Source organism: Anomaloglossus baeobatrachus, chromosome 2 (assembly GCF_048569485.1).
Source record: "Anomaloglossus baeobatrachus isolate aAnoBae1 chromosome 2, aAnoBae1.hap1, whole genome shotgun sequence".
Taxonomy (NCBI): Eukaryota; Metazoa; Chordata; class Amphibia; order Anura; family Aromobatidae; genus Anomaloglossus; species Anomaloglossus baeobatrachus.
In genome coordinates this window covers 66,385,099-66,406,134 of record NC_134354.1, presented here as the reverse complement: position 1 = coordinate 66,406,134, position 21,036 = coordinate 66,385,099, and the positions used below count along the sequence as shown (strand labels likewise).

Here is a 21,036-nt window from a genome sequence, read left to right as displayed (position 1 = left end):
ACAATAAGCGGTAACTAAGGTATCATTTCCATGTCACTTACAGCCTTTGTAATATAAACCTCCACTATGATATATTGTACAGCAATAGGATCACCCACAATAATGGCAAGAACAAGTCACCGGGTTATTGGGTTACAGGATTTACCATGTAGAAGATATTAATAGGCTGGACACTGGGGGTATTTGCACAGGAGATATAGGATAATATAAAAAAATAGAAAAGTCCCCAATGATATTACAGGGGCGCTACTTTGATCCCCAGTGATCAACTGTAATCTTATGAAGGATCCATCAACTTACAAATTGAGACAGACTTCTCAAAATCATCCCCTCTAACATGATCTAGGAGCATCCTTTCAACATTACACATAGATCGGGCCTTTGGTTCAGTGGCCCTTTGGTTGAGTCCATGGAGTAGTTGCTGGCTGAAGGAGCTTGTTCAGGAAAATACAATAGATGGACTAAAGTATGGGGTCACTTGCACATTAAAAATACAGGAACTTTTTTGATATGCATTTCTAAATCCGTAGGAAAGAAGGACGATTAGTGGTTGTTCCACGCTGTCGGTCAATCATGATGTTGTGCATTATTCCAAAAAACATGGTTTATTAATTCAACGCATTTCAAAGCTCCCTCACTTCTTCATCAGGAAAAAGAAAAAATACTTGTGATTTTCTTTTACAAGATGAAGAAATGAGGCAGCTTCAAAACGCGTTGAATTAATACACCATGTTTTTTGGAATATGGTGCAGCATCATCATTGACCGGCAGCGGGAACAGAAACTAATCATTCCGCTTTCCTACTTATTGACTCCTTGAGCCTATTGATCTGCAGCAGCGGTCATTTATACGCCCTAGTTCATCCACTGAGGTGAACACATATGATCATCTACTTTCCCCTTTTTTCTCTACTAAAACCCATTGTGCTGTTTCTGTGTCGCCTCAGGGCTAAGGGGTACTCGGTCCCAGGCCATATATATACGGGGATGCTGTGTCACGGGTGTACTGTGGCCGTTGCCCGGTTCCGTGACCCTGGGGGTGCTTTTGACAAGGGAAATATTTACAGGGGATTTGAAAGAGTTTGTATATCGTGACACCACTTGCGGGTTGCGGCTAAGTAGAGGGAGCTGCCGCTGAACAGTTTATGGCCGCTGGGGCTGGTGGTGATGGCAGCTGGGATGTTGGGCCCTCTGCAAATAGGGCTGAGCCCCAGGGTGTAGATGATGGGGTGCGGCGTGGAAGAACGGAGACCACACAATAAGAATGCAGTGCAACTTTGGTCTTTACTCACTGAGGTAGGCAACACTGGACGGCTGGTTCAGACCTCTGGACCCTGTAGTTCCAATGCTGGTGTGGTTCCCTGATGGCTTCTTTCCCCGCAGCTCTCTATTACTTGTGTGGAACCCCGTAGCTTGGAGCATCTGGGGGTCCCCTACTGTTTCTTGTCAGGCTCTAGGGGTCAAGGTCCGGGCTCTGTGCAGTTGGCCAAGTTTTTTCAAGCCATACTTACCCAACCATATCTTTGCCAAACTGTTCCCAAGAACTAGGAAGTATACAATTGTCCAAAATGTTTTGTATGCTGACGTATTAGGATTTTCCTTTGCTGGAACTAAGAAACCCCTGATAAAAAAGCCCATAATATTATACTTGGTCCATTTAACTTTACAGCTGGACACTGAAGTCGGGAGGGAACATAATCTTGCCATTGGCCAAACCCAGACCTGTCCATCAAATTTCAGATAGAGAAGCGTGATCCATAACGTTTCCACTGCTCCAGTGGTGGTGGCTTTACACCACTTGACTTTATATCTGCCATTGCTGATCAGATTTGGAAACCCATGCATTCAGAGCCTAGTTTTTGTGCATAACGTTGGCAACTTTTATGCCCTCTGCTACTCAACACTCGGGGACCCCCACTTTTTTGGAATATCAAGCTTTTTGCACATCTTTGTTGAGTAAAAAAAATGTGCTGCTTTTAGTGTTTTTACGACAGCGAGGACCATTTCCGTCAACCTTTTGCAACACTTAGCTGGGTGGGGTTGTGTAACGCCTGCCTGGATCAACAGACTCAGATGGGATGTAATGGACAGGCTAGAGGGAAGCCACTCACCAAGCAGGTCCCCCAGGACCCTGAAACCCTTTAACCCCTATACAGGGATTTGGAATTACACAGGGTCCTGGAGATCACTACCTGTGGAAGGCTGCAGTCCGATGAGAGTAGTCGTCAGGCAGGGTCAAACCAGGAATAGCAGAACAGGGACAGGAACGGCAGGCAAGGACGTAATCAGAAAACGTAGCAGAGGTCAAATCCGGATCGGGCAGAAAGGTCCAAAAACAGCAGGCAGATGGGTAGTCAGAAAACACTCAGAAGTCAGCACACAGGAATCACAAAACAGAATAGGGCGGATCAGGAGCCAGGAAATCAGAAATATCTCTGGCAGAGGTCAGCAGACAGGAGGGGAACTAAGAAGGGTGTGGTGTCTTCCCATTGGCTGTAGCTGAACGCTGGCAACTTCAGCTGGAAGACACACGCCACCTACAGTCAGCCAGTGGTACTGCAGATGCCAAGATAACCCAGCCCAGTGGATGATCGGAGCCTGTGCCCACCGGTGCCGCTGGCATCGACTCCTCTCCCATCACTAGCACCATCCACAACAGGAACACGGCATCACCTGGCGATCGGAGCAGAAGTCGCTGGAGCGGACTCCAGTGGTGACGTAACAGGTGGAGCATGGCTGACAAATTCATAATTCATACAACAAAAATTTTTCAACAGAAACGTACCCCATTTCTTTAGGTGGCGCATAGCAGCTAAAAGATGCAGAAAATACCTTGAGAGGTTGACGCCTCTTACTCCAGCATACCTATCAGGGCCATAGTGTGTAAACAAGCCGTGTCAGAACCAGAGACACTCACTCAAAATACTGGAAGAATCACTCTGGCTTGGACTCTAAAGGGCATTTCATTCACAATAATTCTGATTTATTATTTTCTACTAAATGTCCTAGTGTGCCCAAAACATAATATTTTCATTTTATCAGTAGCCAATCTCCATGATACCACTACCCATCTACTGTGCCAAATTTGGATCCTTTTCTTCTGGCAGAAAAAACATTGTGAATCCTACAGCCAAACAATAGCTGCAGCAGTGAATAACGGCTCACCACTGCAGACAGTGATTGGCTGCAGTTTTAACATTTCCATATGACCAGAATCAATATTATTTACAGTTAAGTCCAGAAATATTTGGACAGTGGCCGCTCCTTTATTTGGGCTCTGCAAGCAACTAGTTTAGATTTCAAATGGAATAATTAAAATGCAAGTGAAGTGGAGACTTTTAGGGTATGTGCACACGTTGCTTTTTTTTTCCGCGCGGAAAAAAACGCACCCTCTGGCAGAGGGGAGAATTGTAAACAATGCTTTTTGAGAAACAACGCATCGAAAACGCATGCGTTTTTCATGCGTTTTTCATGCGTTTTTCATGCGTTTTTTTAGGTGCGTTTTTTAAGACTTGTCAGTGATAATAAAGTTGGTTGAACACAGACCTTTGGAAAAAAAAACCTGTGATGTCATTTCCTTCTCCACATTCTGTTTGGATAAATGGGAGGGCTTGGAATGGAAGGAGCACCATTTGAATTTTGGAAAAGTTGAAATAAACTTCGCGCACCAAGCCCCTTAGGTACCTATACGTCAGAAAACCCCCACAAGTGACCCCATTTTGGAATCTGCACCCCTCAAGGATTTTATTCAGGAGTATATTAAGCATTTTGAATCCATAGCTACTTCACCCAAAATGTTGCTGTAGCAACAATATTCTCACTTTTAGGCCCGCTTCACATGTCAGTGAAAAACATTGACGTTTTTCACTGGCGTGTAAAACACGCACATGTCCCTCCGTGTGCCGTGAATCACGGCACACGTGGGTTGTCTAAGTGCAATCCGGGCTCCGTTCTCCGTGGCCCGTGATTGCACTTAGAGATTAACTCACCTGCACCCGCTCCCGCTCTCCATGGTGCTGATCGCTCCCACGGTGCCGCATCCGGCCGGCGCTGACCCCCGCAGCAGCTGCTTCCGGGTTGGCTGTGTCGTGCATCATGAATATGCGCGACAATAATGAGCCGGCACAGAAGGAACAGGGAGGACGGGCTGCAGAGGACATCGCTGGACGCCGGGTGAGTTAAAATGTTTTTTATTTTAAAAGCACGTTTTTTTCTGGCACGCGTTTCACGGATCACACCACTGCGTGGTCCGTGGGACATCAGTGATGCCAGAAAAAAATGGACATGTCTCCGTGCGGCAATCACGCACACGCGGGTACGCCGCATGGAGACACGTGCAGTGAAAAATCACTGACGTGTGAGCAGACCCATTCATTATAATGGGTCTGCGTATGTCAGTGATCCTGGTACGTTTAAAAAAAAGCACAAACGTCCCAGAATCACTGACGTGTGAAAGGGGCCTAAGGCTATGTGGCCATGATCCAGCGACACGGCGTCTAGTACACAGTGTCAGCCTTCCTGCAGCTGCCCATGCCCACGATTTGGGTTCAGGCTGCTGTGGAGCTCTATGGTACCTGCAGAGAACACTCGTCTCCGCAGCATAAATTGACATGCTGAGGCTCGGGAAGCCACGCTACCGGTCAGTTTATGCTGCGGAGAAAAGAAGCACAGTGGGCATGGGATCTCCAAAAATCCTTCCACTGTGCTTCTACTGCACAACGCAGCGTTATGGACGCAGGGAAAACACTCAGCGCCCATAACGCTGCAAACCCTGATTGTGGACACACAGCCTAAAAAGCGTCAATGGATGAAGGGATGTCAAATATATAGAACGTCCTACCCCCGCCTGCATATTCTAAGCTGGCACCTTTAGTACCTTTCATGTGGCACTAAAGGGTGCCTAGCTTAGTATTTATCCAATAAAAAAAAAAAAAAAAAAAAAATGAAAAAAATGGCGTGGGGTCCCCCCTATTTTTGATAGCCAGTCAGGGTAAAGCAGACAGCTGTAGCCTGCAAACCACAGCTGGCAGCTTCATCTTGGCTGGTGATCAATTTGGAGGGCTCCCCATGTTTTTTTTTTTATTTATAAATAAAGAATAAAAAAAAAAATAACGTGGGGTCCCCCCAAATTAGATCACCAGCCAAGGTGAAGCTGACAGCTGGGGTCTGGTATTCTCAGGGTGGGAAGAGCCATGGTTATTGGACTCTTCCCAGCCTAAAAATAGCAGGCCGCAGCCGCCCCAGAAGTGGCGCATCCATTAGATGCGCCAATCCTGGCGCTTCGCCCCAACTCATCCCGCGCCCTGGTGCGTTGGCTAACGGGGTAATAAATGGGGTTGATACCAGATGTGTAATGTCACCTGGCATCAAGCCCAGCAATTAGTGATGTCACGGCGTCTATCAGACACCCGACATAACTAATTGACAGTAAACAAAAGCAAAAAAAGACAACAAAAAATGTTTTATTAGAAAAAACACTCCCCAAATCATTCCCTTGTTCTCCAATTTAATAAAAAAAAATGGGTCCGCAGAAATCCATATGGATGTCCCACGTCGCCTCTGGACCTTCTAGAATATGGGGGCACGTTCAGGGAACGTATCCCCCATTTTCTAGGAGGGCAGACCCTCCATTTGAGGAGAGTGGGTGCAAAAATCTGCACCCACTCTCACCGGGTCACAGCTGCAGAGTGCGAGCAGCCAGCACAGCTCTCTGAACACAGTGCTGGCTGTCAGCTGCTCTGCTCATGTGACCGGCCACCGTGCACTGTGAAGGAGGAGGGAGCCGCGGGGGATCAGCGCTGCGACCGGACAGGTATGTATGACACCGGGGGGGGGAATTGGGGTGAACGGGCAGGGCCTGGGGAACAGTTTTCTGTCGCATGTGTTATTGCACATGCGACAGAAATCATAGGAGCAGGGCGGCCGGTGCGCTACTGTGCGCGCGGCCATGTTGGATTTTCGGGAGGGGGGTCGGGGGTCGGGGCGGGCACTTTGGCGACACCGGGGGCTTTGCCAGGAAGTGAAGTCAACAGGAAGCCTCTTGACCTCACTTCCAGGTAAATGCCTGCGTTCTGGCGTGCCGACAAAGGCCGCGGACCGCAACAAAAAAGCAGGTCCATGCGTTGTGGCTGCGTTCTGACCCCACATCATTGATTTCAATGGGGGGGAGAACGCAGCCACAACGCACAAAAGAAGTGACATGCTGCTTTTCTTTCCGCACCGATTTTTGGCATCCAAAACGCTGCGGAAAGAAACGCAGCATGTGCACTGATTTTTCAGCTTTCCCATACACTTTGCTGGGAAAGCTGAACGCATGCAATTTGCCACTGAAACGCTGCGGTTCAAAACGCAGCGTTTCCGCGGTAAAAAACGCATCGTGTGCACACAGCCTTAGGTTTCTTTGAAAGATTTGAACAAAAATGTCCTCTGAAACGTTTAGGAATTGCAACCATTTTTATAAAAAGCCTCATTTCAGGGGCTCAAAAGTAGTTGGAGAAATTAACTTTACCATAAATAAAATGTTCATTTTTAATACTTTGTAGAGAATCCTTTGCAGGCAATGATTGCCTGAAGTCTGGAAGCCATGGACATCATCAAACTCTGGGCTTCCTCCTTTGTGATTCTTTTCCAACCTTACTGCAGCTGACATCAGTTGTTCCTGGTTTGTGGATCTTTCTGATTAGGTTTTTTCATAAACATGTGTGGCTCCCCTGAATACATCAGGGTGCCACAGGGAACTGCATCCTTACCCAGGGTGCAGGACCTAACCCGCATGGGCCAGGTACCCAAGAAACCGATGTCTCTCCCATCTGCAACAAAACCAAATCACCTCATAGCAGTCACTGCCAGACACACCAGGGGGTTGGACTAACTGGAAATGGGCCAGCCACTGGGGGATTGAGCAGACTGTGAGAGGGAGACGGAGAGTAGAGAAGTAGGTTCCAGAGATTGGAGCTGGAAGAGTGAGCTCCTGGAGAGCTACGGAAAACTGGTTGGGTCGCAAGCGGTGATTTGGGTCCAGAGGAGTCGGGGATCGGTAGCAGGGGCATTGAACAAGGGTGTGACGGACGTAGTTGTCGCAGGCGGAGGAGGGGACGCTGCGCTCTCCCACTGCTCAGGTCCGGCTGCCGCTGCTGCTGCGGCCTTTGCTGCTCGGTGGCTCGAGCGATGGGCCGGATCCCGGGGACTCGAGCGGCGCTCCTCGCCCGTGAGTGAAAAGGGGTAGTTTTGGTTTTAGGGATATTGTCTGTGACGCCACCCACGGTTGTGGTGATTTTGGTAACACCACCGCTGCTCTGGACGGGGATCCCAGGAGCGGTGACTGGGAGCAGCTTGGTTGTTAGTTCTCCCCTCCGTGGGTAGGGGGTTGGTTGTCCCGGGGCCCGGTGATGGGGTAGGAGTGGATGGCAGGCGGGTTGCGGGGCCTGGTGAGGTGCAGGGTCAGCGCTGTGCCGCACGGCACGGAGGTACTCACTCAGCCCAATGATGATGACACAGTTCACGGTAAAACAAGCGACTGGATGGACGGGTCCCTCGGACGGCTGCGGTGTTGTTGTTCCCTGCAGGTTAGTGATGACTGTCTCTCCCTGCACCTATGTTCTATGTTGATTCCGATGGGTTCCCACCGGTAACCCGCTCCCCGACCTGGATGTGGGCCGGAGGAGCCCCTTTTGCCCGCAGGCGCTGGCCCTGGGAAACGGTTGCCCTTGGCGGTGGCGGGGTCTCCCCTTCACGGTTGGACGGTTGCCTTCTGTCGGGACTTGACTGTTTGGAAACCCGGAGGTCCCCTTCACTAACGGATTTGGCAAATTCACGGCGACTCCAAGCCTTGCCGGGGTCCGAAAAGCCCCTGCCACTGGTGCTGGCCTCTCTTTGTATACCGGTCCGGTACCGCCGGGTAACCACCCGTCCACGGTCCTTACGGCAGACTCCAATCGGCCTCCACTGCAGACGGTCACCACCGTCTGCCAACCTTGCTGTTCTGTACGGGCCACACACCCGGACTCTGTCAGTCAGTTGCTTGCTACTTTGCTCCTCACACTTGCTCCTCTCACTTCCTCCTCCAAACTCTAACTGCCACTTTTTCCTTCCTCCAGGACTGTGAACTCCTTGGTGGGTGGAGACCAACCGCCTGGCTCCACCCCCTGGTGTGGACATCAGCCCCTGGGGAAGGCAACAAGGATTTTTTGTCTGACCTTGATGTGCCTATAGGGAGTGTGGGGTGTGTAGGTTTTGTGCTCTGTGGCCCCTGGCTTGTCCATGGCGACACATTCCCCCTTAGCAAAATGCAGACCGTCCTCGGGCTGCCCGTCCATCACCGGTTTTATTTTCACCAACTGGAAAATATGAAAAGGTAAAACGGTAACACACTTACAATTAAAATAACATCTTCCCACATCGGGAGGTACTCTTACTTAAACGTTGCAACGGTAAACGGTACGGCTTCCGCTCTCACCCACCCAAGCAACCTGGCCCTGATGCTGCCCCTAAGCAAACAGGCAGCACCCCTTGACCCCAGTCCTGCACAAGTTGCCCGAGCGGGTTCTGTCCTTTTCAGGGGACCTACGTCCATGGGGAGCCCCTGAAACCCCCCAAGGATTGCCACCGGTTCAGATGGTGGCTGGGCCCCAGCCTACTCCACTGCGGGCCCTTCCTCCAATCTGCCTCTCCGGAGGTGGTAACGGTAAAGCCATAAACATTTTTATTTACATTCCACAAGTTTGTGGTTGCCCTGCAAGTTCTCAGGCATGTTCATAGAAGTTTCTATGTGAATTTGTAAAGTGGGTCCCAACGGGGACCAGCTGCCGGCTACGACCGGTTCCAATCAGCAGGTTAATCAGGTAAATCTTCGGTTTAATTATTTTCATTTTCAAAAACTTTTAAAACTTTTAACACAGGTGGTCCCAACGGGGACGGTGACAACGGTGCTCCGCTGCCATCACTCAGAGTCTTCAACTGAGGCGGACCCATCTTCTGCCACCAGCATATCAAACATGCACTGACATGCCTGCTGTGACAGGGGTGCCTAGTATCCATTTCCACCGGTGCGCGGGGTGTAGAAAACCACTGGTTCTCCTTCATAGCGGGGACGCTCACTTGCCCCCTCAAACTCAGCGGTGGACTCGGCGCTGGGGCCGGAGCCATCATCAATTGTTCCTGCGTCAGGCGGGTTGCCGCCAACTGCCGCAGCTTCCAGGCCACCGACATCCAGCACATCAGGCTCTACCGCAGTAGCACGGTGCAGCATATCAGATCGACCAACACTGGGGTGCCCCATAGGCAATGGCAGAGACGGTGCAAAAGCCGAAACTGGACCGGGCCTCCCAGCCGCAGTGGCCGGTCCCTGAGGGACATGGAGACGTGGGTCACCCGTCGGTTCCATCACGCCGGCTCCCATCACATACATCGGGACAGTCGCAACCAGCGCTTCCACCTCACTGGTCCACTGCTCCATCATCTGGAAGATCTGATTCTGCTGACGCTGGTTGAACTCAACTACTCTGGCCCTCATCCACGCCACGGTCCCGGGCTCGGGCACGGAACCTGGTGCAATCACTGCCTGGGCCTCCAACACATATTCGTTATAGGGCCGCGGCTCCGGTGGCCTCTGGGGAAGCAGTTCAGGGCTGCCCCGGGCGTCTGCAGCCGGTCGGTCCGCTTGGGCGGACAGGCAGGGTACCGCTACCGGTTGGACAGGTAGCGGGCCTGGTGGCGGGGTGGCAGTGACTAACGCGGGTAGCGGGGGAGGCAGCAGGGTGAACGGGTGTAGGCCGGGCCCCTCAGCCGCAGTGGCCGATCCCTCAGGAATACAGGGACGTGGCTCTCTTACCCGTTCCTCCAAATCTTCCTCCACCTCGCATCTCCGCATAGCAGCCACCACGTCCGCCATGTCGGCCTCCCACTCCTCCAGGAGGAGCTGCATCCGAGCTTGCAGACGATGACTCAGCGGGGCAGTTCGGTCCTCCATCCACGCCGCTGTGCCGGGTGCGGGGGTTTCGCCGTTGTTAGTTGGAGCGGACATCTTAGCAATCGTGCCTTCCAGGAACTAGCAACAAGATGGCCGCAGAGTCCTGGCGTCCCTGCTTTTATAGCCGCGGCTACATGCGACCAGTCGCCATTTCGTCCCCCTTAGCCTCTTTCCGCTCCTCCTCTCCAGGGGCGGGGTTTTTGGCCTTCGCGCCTCCACTACTCGAGGAGACGCTCGAGCGGGAAGTTTTCGCACCAAAGATGGCGGCTTCTGAAATTTTTCGGCCGGACACCTCCGGCGGTAACAAGGCGCACCTCTACCAGATGGCAGAGCGGTAAGATCCTGTTCGTGACGCCAAGTTGTCGCAGGCGGAGGAGGGGACGCTGCGCTCTCCCACTGCTCGGGTCCGGCTGCCGCTGCTGCGGCCTTTGCTGCTCGGTGGCTCAAGCGATGGGCCGGATCCCGGGGACTCGAGCGGCGCTCCTCGCCCGTGAGTGAAAAGGGGTAGTTTTGGTTTTAGGGATATTGTCCGTGACGCCACCCACAGTTGTGGTGATTTTGGTAACACCACCGCTGCTCTGGACGGGGATCCCGGGAGCGGTGACTGGGAGCAGCTTGGTTGTTAGTTCTCCCCTCCGTGGGTAGGGGGTTGGTTGTCCCGGGGCCCGGTGATGGGGTAGGAGAGGATGGCAGGCGGGTTGCGGGGCCTGGTGAGGTGCAGGATCGCAGGGGCAGTGCTGTGCCGCACGGCACGGAGGTACTCACTCAGCCCAATGATGATGACACAGTTCACGGTAAAACAAGCGGCTGGATGGACGGGTCCCTCGGACGGCTGCGGTGTTGTTGTTCCCTGCAGGTTAGTGATGACTGTCTCTCCCTGCACCTATGTTCTATGTTGATTCCGATGGGTTCCCACCGGTAACCCGCTCCCCGACCTGGATGTGGGCCGGAGGAGCCCCTTTTGCCCGCAGGCGCTGGCCCTGGGAAACAGTTGCCCTTGGCGGTGGCGGTGTCTCCCCTTCACGGTTGGACGGTTGCCTTCTGTCAGGACTTGACTGTTTGGAAACCCGGAGGTCCCCTTCACTAACGGATTTGGCAAATTCACGGCGACTACAAGCCTTGCCGGGGTCCGAAAAGCCTCTGCCACTGGTGCTGGCCTCTCTTTGTATACTGGTCCGGTACCGCCAGGTCACCACCCGTCCACGGTCCTTACGGCAGACTCCAATCGGCCTCCACTGCAGACGGTCACCACCGTCTGCCAACCTTGCTGTTCTGTACGGGCCACACACCCGGACTCTGTCAGTCAGTTGCTTGCTACTTTGCTCCTCACACTTGCTCCTCTCACTTCCTCCTCCAAACTCTAACTGCCACTTTTTCCTTCCTCCAGGACTGTGAACTCCTTGGTGGGTGGAGACCAACCGCCTGGCTCCACCCTCTGGTGTGGACATCAGCCCCTGGGGAAGGCAACAAGGATTTTTGTGTCTGACCTTGATGTGCCTACAGGGAGTGTGGCGTGTGTAGGTGTTGTGCTCTGTGGCCCCTGGCTTGTCCAGGGCGACACATAGTCTTGGAGGACTGTTGGCACCAGAAGAGTACAACAGAACTGACCGGTAGCGAGCACGACGGGGTACAGGACCCTAGGTCAGGAGGCAATTTAACGTCCTGACAATTCACCTGAAAGGGAGAAGATCTTCAAGGACTTCCCTACAAGCTCAGAAGTTGAGGGCATCAGCACAATGAGGGGGACAGGGGTGTTTTCAGACACAGTAACCCACTAAAGTGCCACATACCAGCCCTCAAGAGCACGGCTACACTACACATAGTGAGCAGGGCCCCCAACAGCTTCAAGCCACGGGGACTACCAACGGACAATAAATTGTGCCCGGAGGCAGGCTCCGGATCACTAAGTGACATCGGTGGGACCGGGTACTTGGACGGGCTCCCGGCAGCGGCAGCTGTACACAAAGACTTTGGTTTACCTACATTGTGTGTGTCTTATTTCTAAACCTCATCCAGCACCACGACTACCCACAGTGAGTACCCTGGTCCCCTGCACCCTGTTCTCCCAAATCTACTCTACCACCTCCCTGAGTCCGGGGCCTTCCCTACCTGCGGAGGGACTGACACCTGTCTGCTTAACACCATCTGCCCCGGTACTCCTTCCAGCAGCGGCGGTACTCCCATTACCGCAACCCGCAGGTGGCGTCACGAACTAATCCCCTGTAAATACCCCTTTTACGGATCAAAGTGTCCGCCAAGCTGAGTCCGGACCCCTCGAGCCACGACGATCCCGGATCTGAGCAGTCCGACTAACACCGGGTCGATACGCGATGTGAAATGCAGCTCGGTGAGGTTGAGATCCAGTGATTGACTCGACCATTGCAGAATATTTCACTTCTTTGCCTTAAAAAACTCCTCGGTTTTTTAAGGGTCATTGTCCATCTGTACTATAAGCATCTTCCAATCAACCTTGCTGCATTTGGTTGAATCTGAGCAGAAAGTCTTGCCCTGTACACTTCAGAATTCATCCGGCTGCTTCTGTCTTCAGTCACATCATCAATAATCACTAGTGACCCAGGGCCATTGGAAGCCATGCATGCCCGGCCATCACACTGTGTTACAGATGATGTGCTGTTCTTTGGATCATGAGCCGCTCCAAGCCTTCTCCACACGTTCTTCTTCCTATAATTCTGGTACAGGTTGATCTTAGTTTCATATGTCCATACAATACTTTTCCAGAACTGGGCAGCTTCTTTAGATTTTTTTGGCAAATTCTAATCTGGCCTTTTAATTTTTAATGAAAAGTAATGAAGAAAATAATCCAGCACAGTCCTTGAAATTCTCTTTAAAATGTAGTCCTTTATTCTATCCATTAAAATATTGGTGTGCAAACAGTCATAGACACGGCTAGTATAGTTTACAGATCTACGCGTTTTGGTGTTGTGCCTTACTTATCATTTCTATTTTTAAAGCTGATTAATGGTTTGCATCTTATGATGAATCCTCTATATTTGCTCTCATAAAGTTTTCTCTTTTTTTATTTTATAGTAGACTTAGATACTGAAACACCAAATTCCTGGAGCGTGCTCTTCACTGGGGTGGATGTTGTGAAGGTTTTTCTTCACCGTGGAAAGGATTGTGCGATCATCTACCACTGTTGTCTTCGGTGGACGCCCAGGCCTTTCTGAGTTCACAAGCTCACCAATGCGCCCTTTTTTGCTGTAGAATGTACCAAACTTATCAATGATGGTCTATGTCTCTTCCATTGAGAGCTCCTTTGACCGCATGTTGTGGATTTACAGCAACAGCTTCCAAATGCAAATACCACACTTGGAATCAGCTCCAGATCTTTTTCCTGCTGGATTATTAAAGGAATAGCTCATGCTGCCCATTCAAAAGCTTTTGAGATAATTCCATCAACCTTTGGTCCTTGAAAAAGAGGCAGCTACATATTAGAAAGCTGTAATTGCTAAACCCTTACTCCAATTAGAATGTGAGTACCTTCAAATTAAAGCTGAGGGTCTAAAACACCCAATCGCTATGCTAAGATTCAGCATCATAGCGCCAATATAGCACTGGCTTTACTTTGTATATGAAAATCCTACTGGTTGGTCCTTTTTAAGCATATAGTGTCTTCTTAGCATAAATTGCCAGAAGGATGGTCATGTCACATCTTTTAACAATTTGGCCTTTTGGGAAACATGAACTGGTAAAAGAAGCTTGAAATGCTGAGGATATTAACAGTACGTTCTATTTTCCTGAAAAAGACGTATGCACATACCCGAAGGTCATACATTTAAAAGATTGATTATGCAGTGTGTCCACCCATATCCTGTCCACCGCCATTAACTTGAGAACGGCGGCAGCTATAGGCATAGAAGTGGTGTCTAGGTATAGTAAAGTAGCCATGCGCTACGCAATTAAACCACCTATAGCGCCACCTGGTGGAAAACAACGGAGTTAGCATTTTTATCTCGAAAACGCAACGAGATAGAGAAAAAAAGTGAATCAAAAAATTGTAGGGCATCATCAATTCAATACGAATCGACACCTTGCATACAGAAATGCTATGATATGAAACCCATGACCCCACCCCCCAAAACATTGAATACTGGTCACGCATATGGCACTCATTTAACTTTGATGCTCAAAGTGGCCACCGTCAGCTGCAACACATCTGGACTCTGGACAGCATACTGTATCTTGCTGCACATTATGCAATATGGTAGGTGACACGTTTGCACAAGCATCTGTGATATGTCGTCATAGGTCCTGTAATGTTGGTGGAGGGGTCGCAAATGTGACGCCCTGGACCCCGAGGGGTCACAGGTCATAACACTCACCGCACACATCCCCCATCCCAGTAAGGTAACACCCGTCAATCAAGACCTGATTGCCTCCCTCAGTGTTAGACAGGCACACCAGTGGGGCGGAGTCAGCCAGATAGACACGCCCTCCGAGGAGTCTGCTGGCCTGAAGCAGGAAATACAAAAGAGAATCAAGTTCAGGGAGAGGAAGAGAGAGGAGTTAGGAGGAGTAGCAGAAGCTGTGAGGGCCTAGGTTGGAGCCTAGGACCCTTAATCAGTCAGGCAGGCAGACAATGGTGGTGGCCGCCTGCAGGAGTCCGGGGGGGACAGAACTGTGGAACCGTAGGGACCATGACCGGGTGGTGGCCCGACGGACCCGAACCGGGGAGCTAACTTGTCTACCGGAGCACCAGGCAGGGTACTCAGACCCAGAACTAGCCTAGAAGCTACTAGGTGTAGTCGAATTCACTGATTGCGGTCTGGACCTCAGGGGTTCATTCCCACCCAAAGTCCCGATTGACGGCAAAAGCCCACCGATTCCGGATAACAGACATCGCCAAGGGCCAGAGACCCAATGGGCCGGCGCCTGCGGGCAAGAGGGCTCCTCCGGCAGCTAAAAGTCGGGGAGCAGACTACCGTTGCTGAAGCATAGCAGTCAAATACACAATTAGAGGTGCAGGAGAAAGGCGACCCCACCAACCTTACTGGGAATCCACGCAGCCGGCCACGGGCACCGATCATCACCGAACTTGGTTTACCAGTGACTCTGTGTGATTTAATCGTGAGTACCACAGTGCCATCAGGCACTGCAACCCTGCGCCCGGCAACCTCCCTACCGGGCCCCAGGACACACCGCCCCTACCCACGGAGGAGTTAACACCAAGCTGCGCCGCTACACTGCTCCCGGGAGTCCCCCTACCTCTACCGCAGCGGTGGTGTCCACCAAGCAATCACCACAACCCGTGGGTGGCGTCACGAACTTTACCTATTCCACCCAAAACCCCTGCGTGCACCGCCACTACCCCCTTTCAGAGCGACGTGACCCCCGGGTCCGTGAGAGGCTCGAGCCACCACCCGCAGTACACGAGCACGGATCCGAGCGGCTCGGCGGCCGCAGCCGAGGGGCAGTACACATCGACTCTTCTGGCGTCACGAACAGGAATGAACCAGTCTACTTACCAGTAGAAGTGCACCTTGTAGTCCCCGTCAGCGGCGTCCCGCTGAAAAATCTGAGAATCCGCCATCTTGGGCGCAAAGGTTTCCCGCTCGAGTCGTCTTCCCCGAGCAGTGGAGGCGCGAAAGTGAAGCCCCGCCCCCAGAGAGAGAGGTGCTGTGGAAAGACCAAGGGGGGGGGCGAAGACCTTGCCTCATGTGACCAAGAAGATAAAGAGCAGGGACGCCATGACCCTGCACCCGTCTGGTTCCTGGACAAGCACTCTGCAAGATGTCCATCCCGTCAGGCAACCCTGAAATCCCGCAGCCCGCGCAAGGAACAGCGGTGTGGGTGGAAGCCCAGACAGCGCAGATGTGCTGCCGTCTACAGGCCCAAGTCTGGTTCCTTATGGAAAGGTGGGTGGCCGAAATGGAGGAAGTGGCTGCGGCTGTGCGGAAACGCGAGGTGGAGGCAGTGTTAGAGGAGCGGGTAAGCGACCCACGTCCCTGTGTCCCTGAAGGACCGGCTGCTGCGGCTGAGGGGCTCGGCCTGCTCCCGCTTACCTTGCTGCTTCCCCCGCCGCCTGTATCGACTGCCGCCGCCCCGCCAGTCGGCCCGCTGCCCCCGACACCGGCCGCAGAGTTCATTCCATCCGCCCATGAGGACGAGCCTGTGGACGCCGCCCGCGGACAGCCCTTCATACAGCCCGCACCGATCCCGTTGCCGTGAAAGATTCCCCGGGAGGTGCCCGTCCGCGAGGTGAAGCCGCCGGTCCCGGAAGCGACCGCGTCCAAAGTAGTCCCGGCCCCGGCAGTCCGCCTGGCCACGGAGGAGGCGGATGTTGCCCGGAAGCCCGCCTGGCGGGCAAAGCTGGACTCTCCCAAACCCCAGGCCTCGGCGGAGGCGGCGCAGGGTCGTGACTGCGAGGCAGCACAGCAGGCCGCAACACAGCGGAGCTCCCAACCACAGATGGTGCCGGTCGTAGCCAGCATCGGGGAGCGCCGACTGGGCCCAACCCCCGTGCAATGGGAGCAGACAGACGCTCCGTACTGGGAGTGGCAGCCTAGCCAGCTGGGCCGGGAAATAGCGGCCCGGGAAAAGAGGCGAGCCGAGATCCTGGCCCGGACGATTAGGGAGAAAGAAAATCTCTGGTGCGCCACCTATCGGGTGAGGGGCCCAAGGTACGAAGGCCAAGTCCGGCGATTTGACCCCGACAGAGGATGGGGGTTTGTGTATGAGCCCGGCCTGGAAGCAGAGGTCTTCGTAACCCGTCGGGACGTGTATCTGCCAATGGGTCACCTGGACCGTGACCTGATCCCGGGAGAGCTAGTCACCTACACCCGGCACTGCGGGAGAGGGGCTGGTTTGCCCTTAGCGTCCAGAGACGGGCACGCCAAGAAGGCCCGGGGCGCTCCCAGGTACAGCCCTGATGTGGAGCTGGAGGAGTACGAGGAAGGTGACCTAAAATAGGGCAGCGGTTCCCCGTTGTCTAAAGGACAGTCCCTGTTGGGACCCTACAGCAAGTCCGTGTTGGGACCTACAGTGTTTTTATGGTAGCGGAACTGGCTACTGAAGCGCCCGTCCCTGTTGGGACTTTTGTTGTCCCCCTTTCCCAAAGACAAGGCTGAGAACTTGCAAGCCACCCCAATAACTATTAGGCTTGTAAATAATGCCCCAATTGCCCTTCTCACAACTACCAGTCTCCGGAGAGGCTGGTTGGAGGAGGGACCTGTAGCAGAGTAGGCTAGGGTCCGGTCACCATCAGAACCGGTGACTATCCTCCAGGTCAGGGGTCTCCCTGGACGTGGGGCCTCTGAGTGACTGCAGGGTGCGAAGTACCGTACCTATTCCCGCTTGGGTGGCCTGGCCAGGTTCCTGTTCCGGACTGGGGAAAAGGGGTGCTGCCCACTTCTTAGGGGCAGCATCAGGGCTAGGTTGCTTGGGTGGGAAAGCGGAAAGACATGGACCCGTTCCCTTGTTGCAAATAAAAATGTTCCCGTTTGTAACAGTTCAAGAATGTGCCTCCCGTAAGGGAAGATTTGAGAAAGAGATGCATAATGTTCATAAAATGTTGAAATGTTGATTATGTGTTTATCTTTTACAGAAAAATAAAACCGGTGATGGACGGGCAGCCCGCGGACGGTCTGCATTAAACCTAGGGGGAATGTGACGCCCTGGACCCCCAGGGGTCACAGGTCATAACACTCACCACACACATCCCCCATCCCAGTAAGGTAACACCCGTCAATCAAGACCTGATTGCCTCCCTCAGTGTTAGACAGGCACACCAGCGGGGCGGAGTCAGGCAGATAGACATGCCTCCCGAGGAGTCTGCTGGCCTGAGGCAGGAAATACAAAAGAGAGTCAAGTTCAGGGAGTGGAAGAGAGAGGAGTTAGGAGGAGTAGCAGAAGCTGTGAGGGCCTAGGTTGGAGCCTAGGACCCTGAATCAGTCAGGCAGGCAGTTGGTGGTGGCCGCCTGCAGGAGTCCGGGGGGGACAGAACTGCGGAACCGTAGGGACCGTGACCGGGTGGTGGCCCAACGGACCCAAACCGGGGAGCTAACTTGTCTACCGGAGCACCAGGCAGGGTACTCAGACCCAGAACTAGCCTAGAAGCTACTAGGTGTAGTCGAATTCACTGATTGCGGTCTGAACCTCAGGGGTTCATTCCCACCCAAAGTCCCGACTGACGGCAAAAGCCCACCGATTCCGGATAACAGCCACCGCCAAGGGCCAGAGATTCAACGGGCCGGCGCCTGTGGGCAAGAGGGCTCCTCCGGCAGCTAAAAGTCGGGGAGCGGACGAACGTTGCTGAAGCATAGGAGTCAAATACACAATTAGAGGTGCAGGAGAAAGGCGACCCAACCATCCTTACTGGGAATCCACGCAGCCGGCTGCGGGCACCGATCATCACCGAACTTGGTTTACCAGTGACTCTGTATGATTTAATCGTGAGTACCACAGTGCCATCAGGCACCGAACCGTACTGCAACCCTGCGCCCTGCAACCTCCCTACCGGGCCCCGGGACACACCGCCCCTACCCACGGAGGGGTTAACACCAAGCTGCGCCGCTACACTGCTCCCGGGAGTCCCCCTACCTCCACCGCAGCGGTGGTGTCCACCAAGCAATCGTGGCGTCACGAACTTTACCTATTCCATCCAAAACCCCTGTGTGCACCGCCACTACCCCCTTTCAGAGCGACGTGACCCCCAGGTCCGTGAGAGGCTCGAGCCACCACCCGCAGTACACGAGTACGGATCCGAGCGGCTCGGCGGCCGCAGCCGAGGCCGCGGGGCAGTACACATACACCTGCTGTTTGATGTGACCTCACAAAAAGAAGTTCAATGGGGTCAGGTCAGGTGAGCGTGGAGGCCACTCCACACAGCCACCATACCCAATGACTTGTAGGAAGATCTCCATGAGGTATCGCTTCACGTCCGCAGCCTTGTGAGTTTTACACGTTCTAGTCATAGCATTTCTGTATGCAAGGAGTCGATTCGATTTGATGATGGCCTACAACTTGGTAATTAACTTTTTTTTCTCTATCTCATTCCGTTTTTGAGATAAAAATGCTAACTCCGTTGTTTTCCACCAGGTGGCGCTATAGGTGGTTTCATGGTTTCAGGATATGGGTGGACACTGTATACATGTTTATGTCAAATGGGTTTGCTGTTCATATGTTCAGTCTTTTGATCGCCTTTTAATCGCTTCATGAAAGACGCAAAGAGGTTAAAAAAAATGACCTGCGTACTCTTCATGTGCAATGCCACTTGCCACAAACTAAATAAAGAAGTCCATATGGAGCCCAAAAAGACTCACTGAAGACGCCTAGCTGCTTTTTTTAGCAGTTTAAACACACCGGCACTTCCTGAAGCTTGATCAGCTTAAAAAAATCGTTGTTTGCACATATGTGATGTGAAGAGACAGGTGACGGTGTGCAGGAAATTATCATGCACGGTGCAGCATAAAGAACTATGGACCTCTAATTTAATTGCTATGAGAATAGTAAAATACTAGTGAGAGAAACAGAAGTGACAATGGTAACAACCAGACCCCGGAGAATCAGCCCCTCAGAGACCTCGTATGTGTAATAAACCTGTCTGCAGGATACTTCACAAAGAGGAGTCGCAAGCATGGGTCCAGATACAAAGAAACAAGATCGACAACATACAGATCTTTAGGCTGGAAACACATCTATGCGTGTAAAATCGGTCCGAGTTGGCTGAAAAAAACTCGGCTGATTTTAGTTCACGTTAGGTCAGAGTGCAATGCAACTGCACTGCGATCCTGAGATTTTTCTCATGATTGCAGTGCGTGTGCAATGCGTGTGTGATCCGTGTGTGATCCTTTTTTTTCTCAGCAGCTGTCATCTGCCATTCAGCTCTGCTACATGGCCGCTGACAGCAGCCACAGACAGCCATGTAGCAGAGCTGAATGGCAGATGACAGCAGACACAGACAGAGCCGCACGATCTGAATGAACTCGGGTGAACTTCACCCGACTTCATTGTCATGCCGCGGCTCTGTCTGTGTCGCGTCCTGATTAGCGGTCAGTCACCCGTGCAGGACTCACCGGTTACCGCTAATCTCCTGAGTGGCTGAATTGAGCAGCGCAATTAGCTCTGCTGTCACTCAGGCTACCCGCGGCCAGCTGTATTCTCCCCCCGTGACCGCAACTCACCTGTGACTTCATTGCTGTCACCCGGGCGACTTGCTGTCACTGTTGGAGGATCCAGCGGTGTCCGCGAGTAACCTGAGTGACATCAGCTGATCGCGCTTCTCACCTCAGTTGCTGCGTGGAGGTGACAGGAGCGGTGGTGTCTTCTGCAGCTCCTGTCACCTTCATGTAGCAGAGCTGGAAGCGACACTGGACCTCCGTGGATTACGTCGGACATGGATGGGTTTTTTGGGTACTTAATAACGTGGTGAACGAGGGTCTTTGTTATTGTTTATTATTTCAAATAAAGGATTTTTTCAGTGTGTGTGTTTATTAACTTTAATTTACAGGCTAATCATTGGGGGTGCCTCATAGACGCCTGCAATGATTAATTTAGGACTTAGTGGCAGCTGTGGGCTGCCATTAACTCCTTATTACCCCGATTGCCAACGCACCAGGGCAAATCGGGAAGAGCCGGGTACAGTCCCAGAATTGTCGCATCTATTGTATGCGGCAATTCCGGGCGGCTGCTGGCTGATATTGTTAGGCTGGGGGGCTCCCCATAACATGGAGCTCCCCATCCTGAGAATACCAGCCTTCAGCCATATGGCTTTATCTGGCTGGTATTAAAATTGGGGGGACCGCACGCCGTTTTTTTTTTTTATTATTTATTTATTTATTTTACTGCACAGCATAGACACGCCCACCGGCTGCTGTGATTGGTTGCAGTGAGACAGCTGTCACTCAGCGTGGGGGGGCGTGTCTGACTGCAACCAATCATAGGTGCCGGTGGGCAGGTAAATACGAGATTGAATAATGAGCGGACGGCTTTTTCAAAAGAGGAGAAGCCACCGGAGCAGTGTGAACGCCGTGCAGCACCACGCTGGTGATCGGGGATCGGTGAGTATGAGAGAGGGGAGGAGAGGGATAGACTGACATAGACAGAGAGTGA

General features: G+C 52.5%; 1 protein-coding gene across 2 annotated transcripts in view; it reads right to left on the bottom strand.

Moving 5' to 3' along the window:
• The window catches only part of LOC142282989 (stomatin-like), a 92,763-nt gene that overhangs the window by 68,596 nt on the left and 3,131 nt on the right, over nucleotides 1-21,036 (bottom strand). The window lies entirely within an intron of this gene.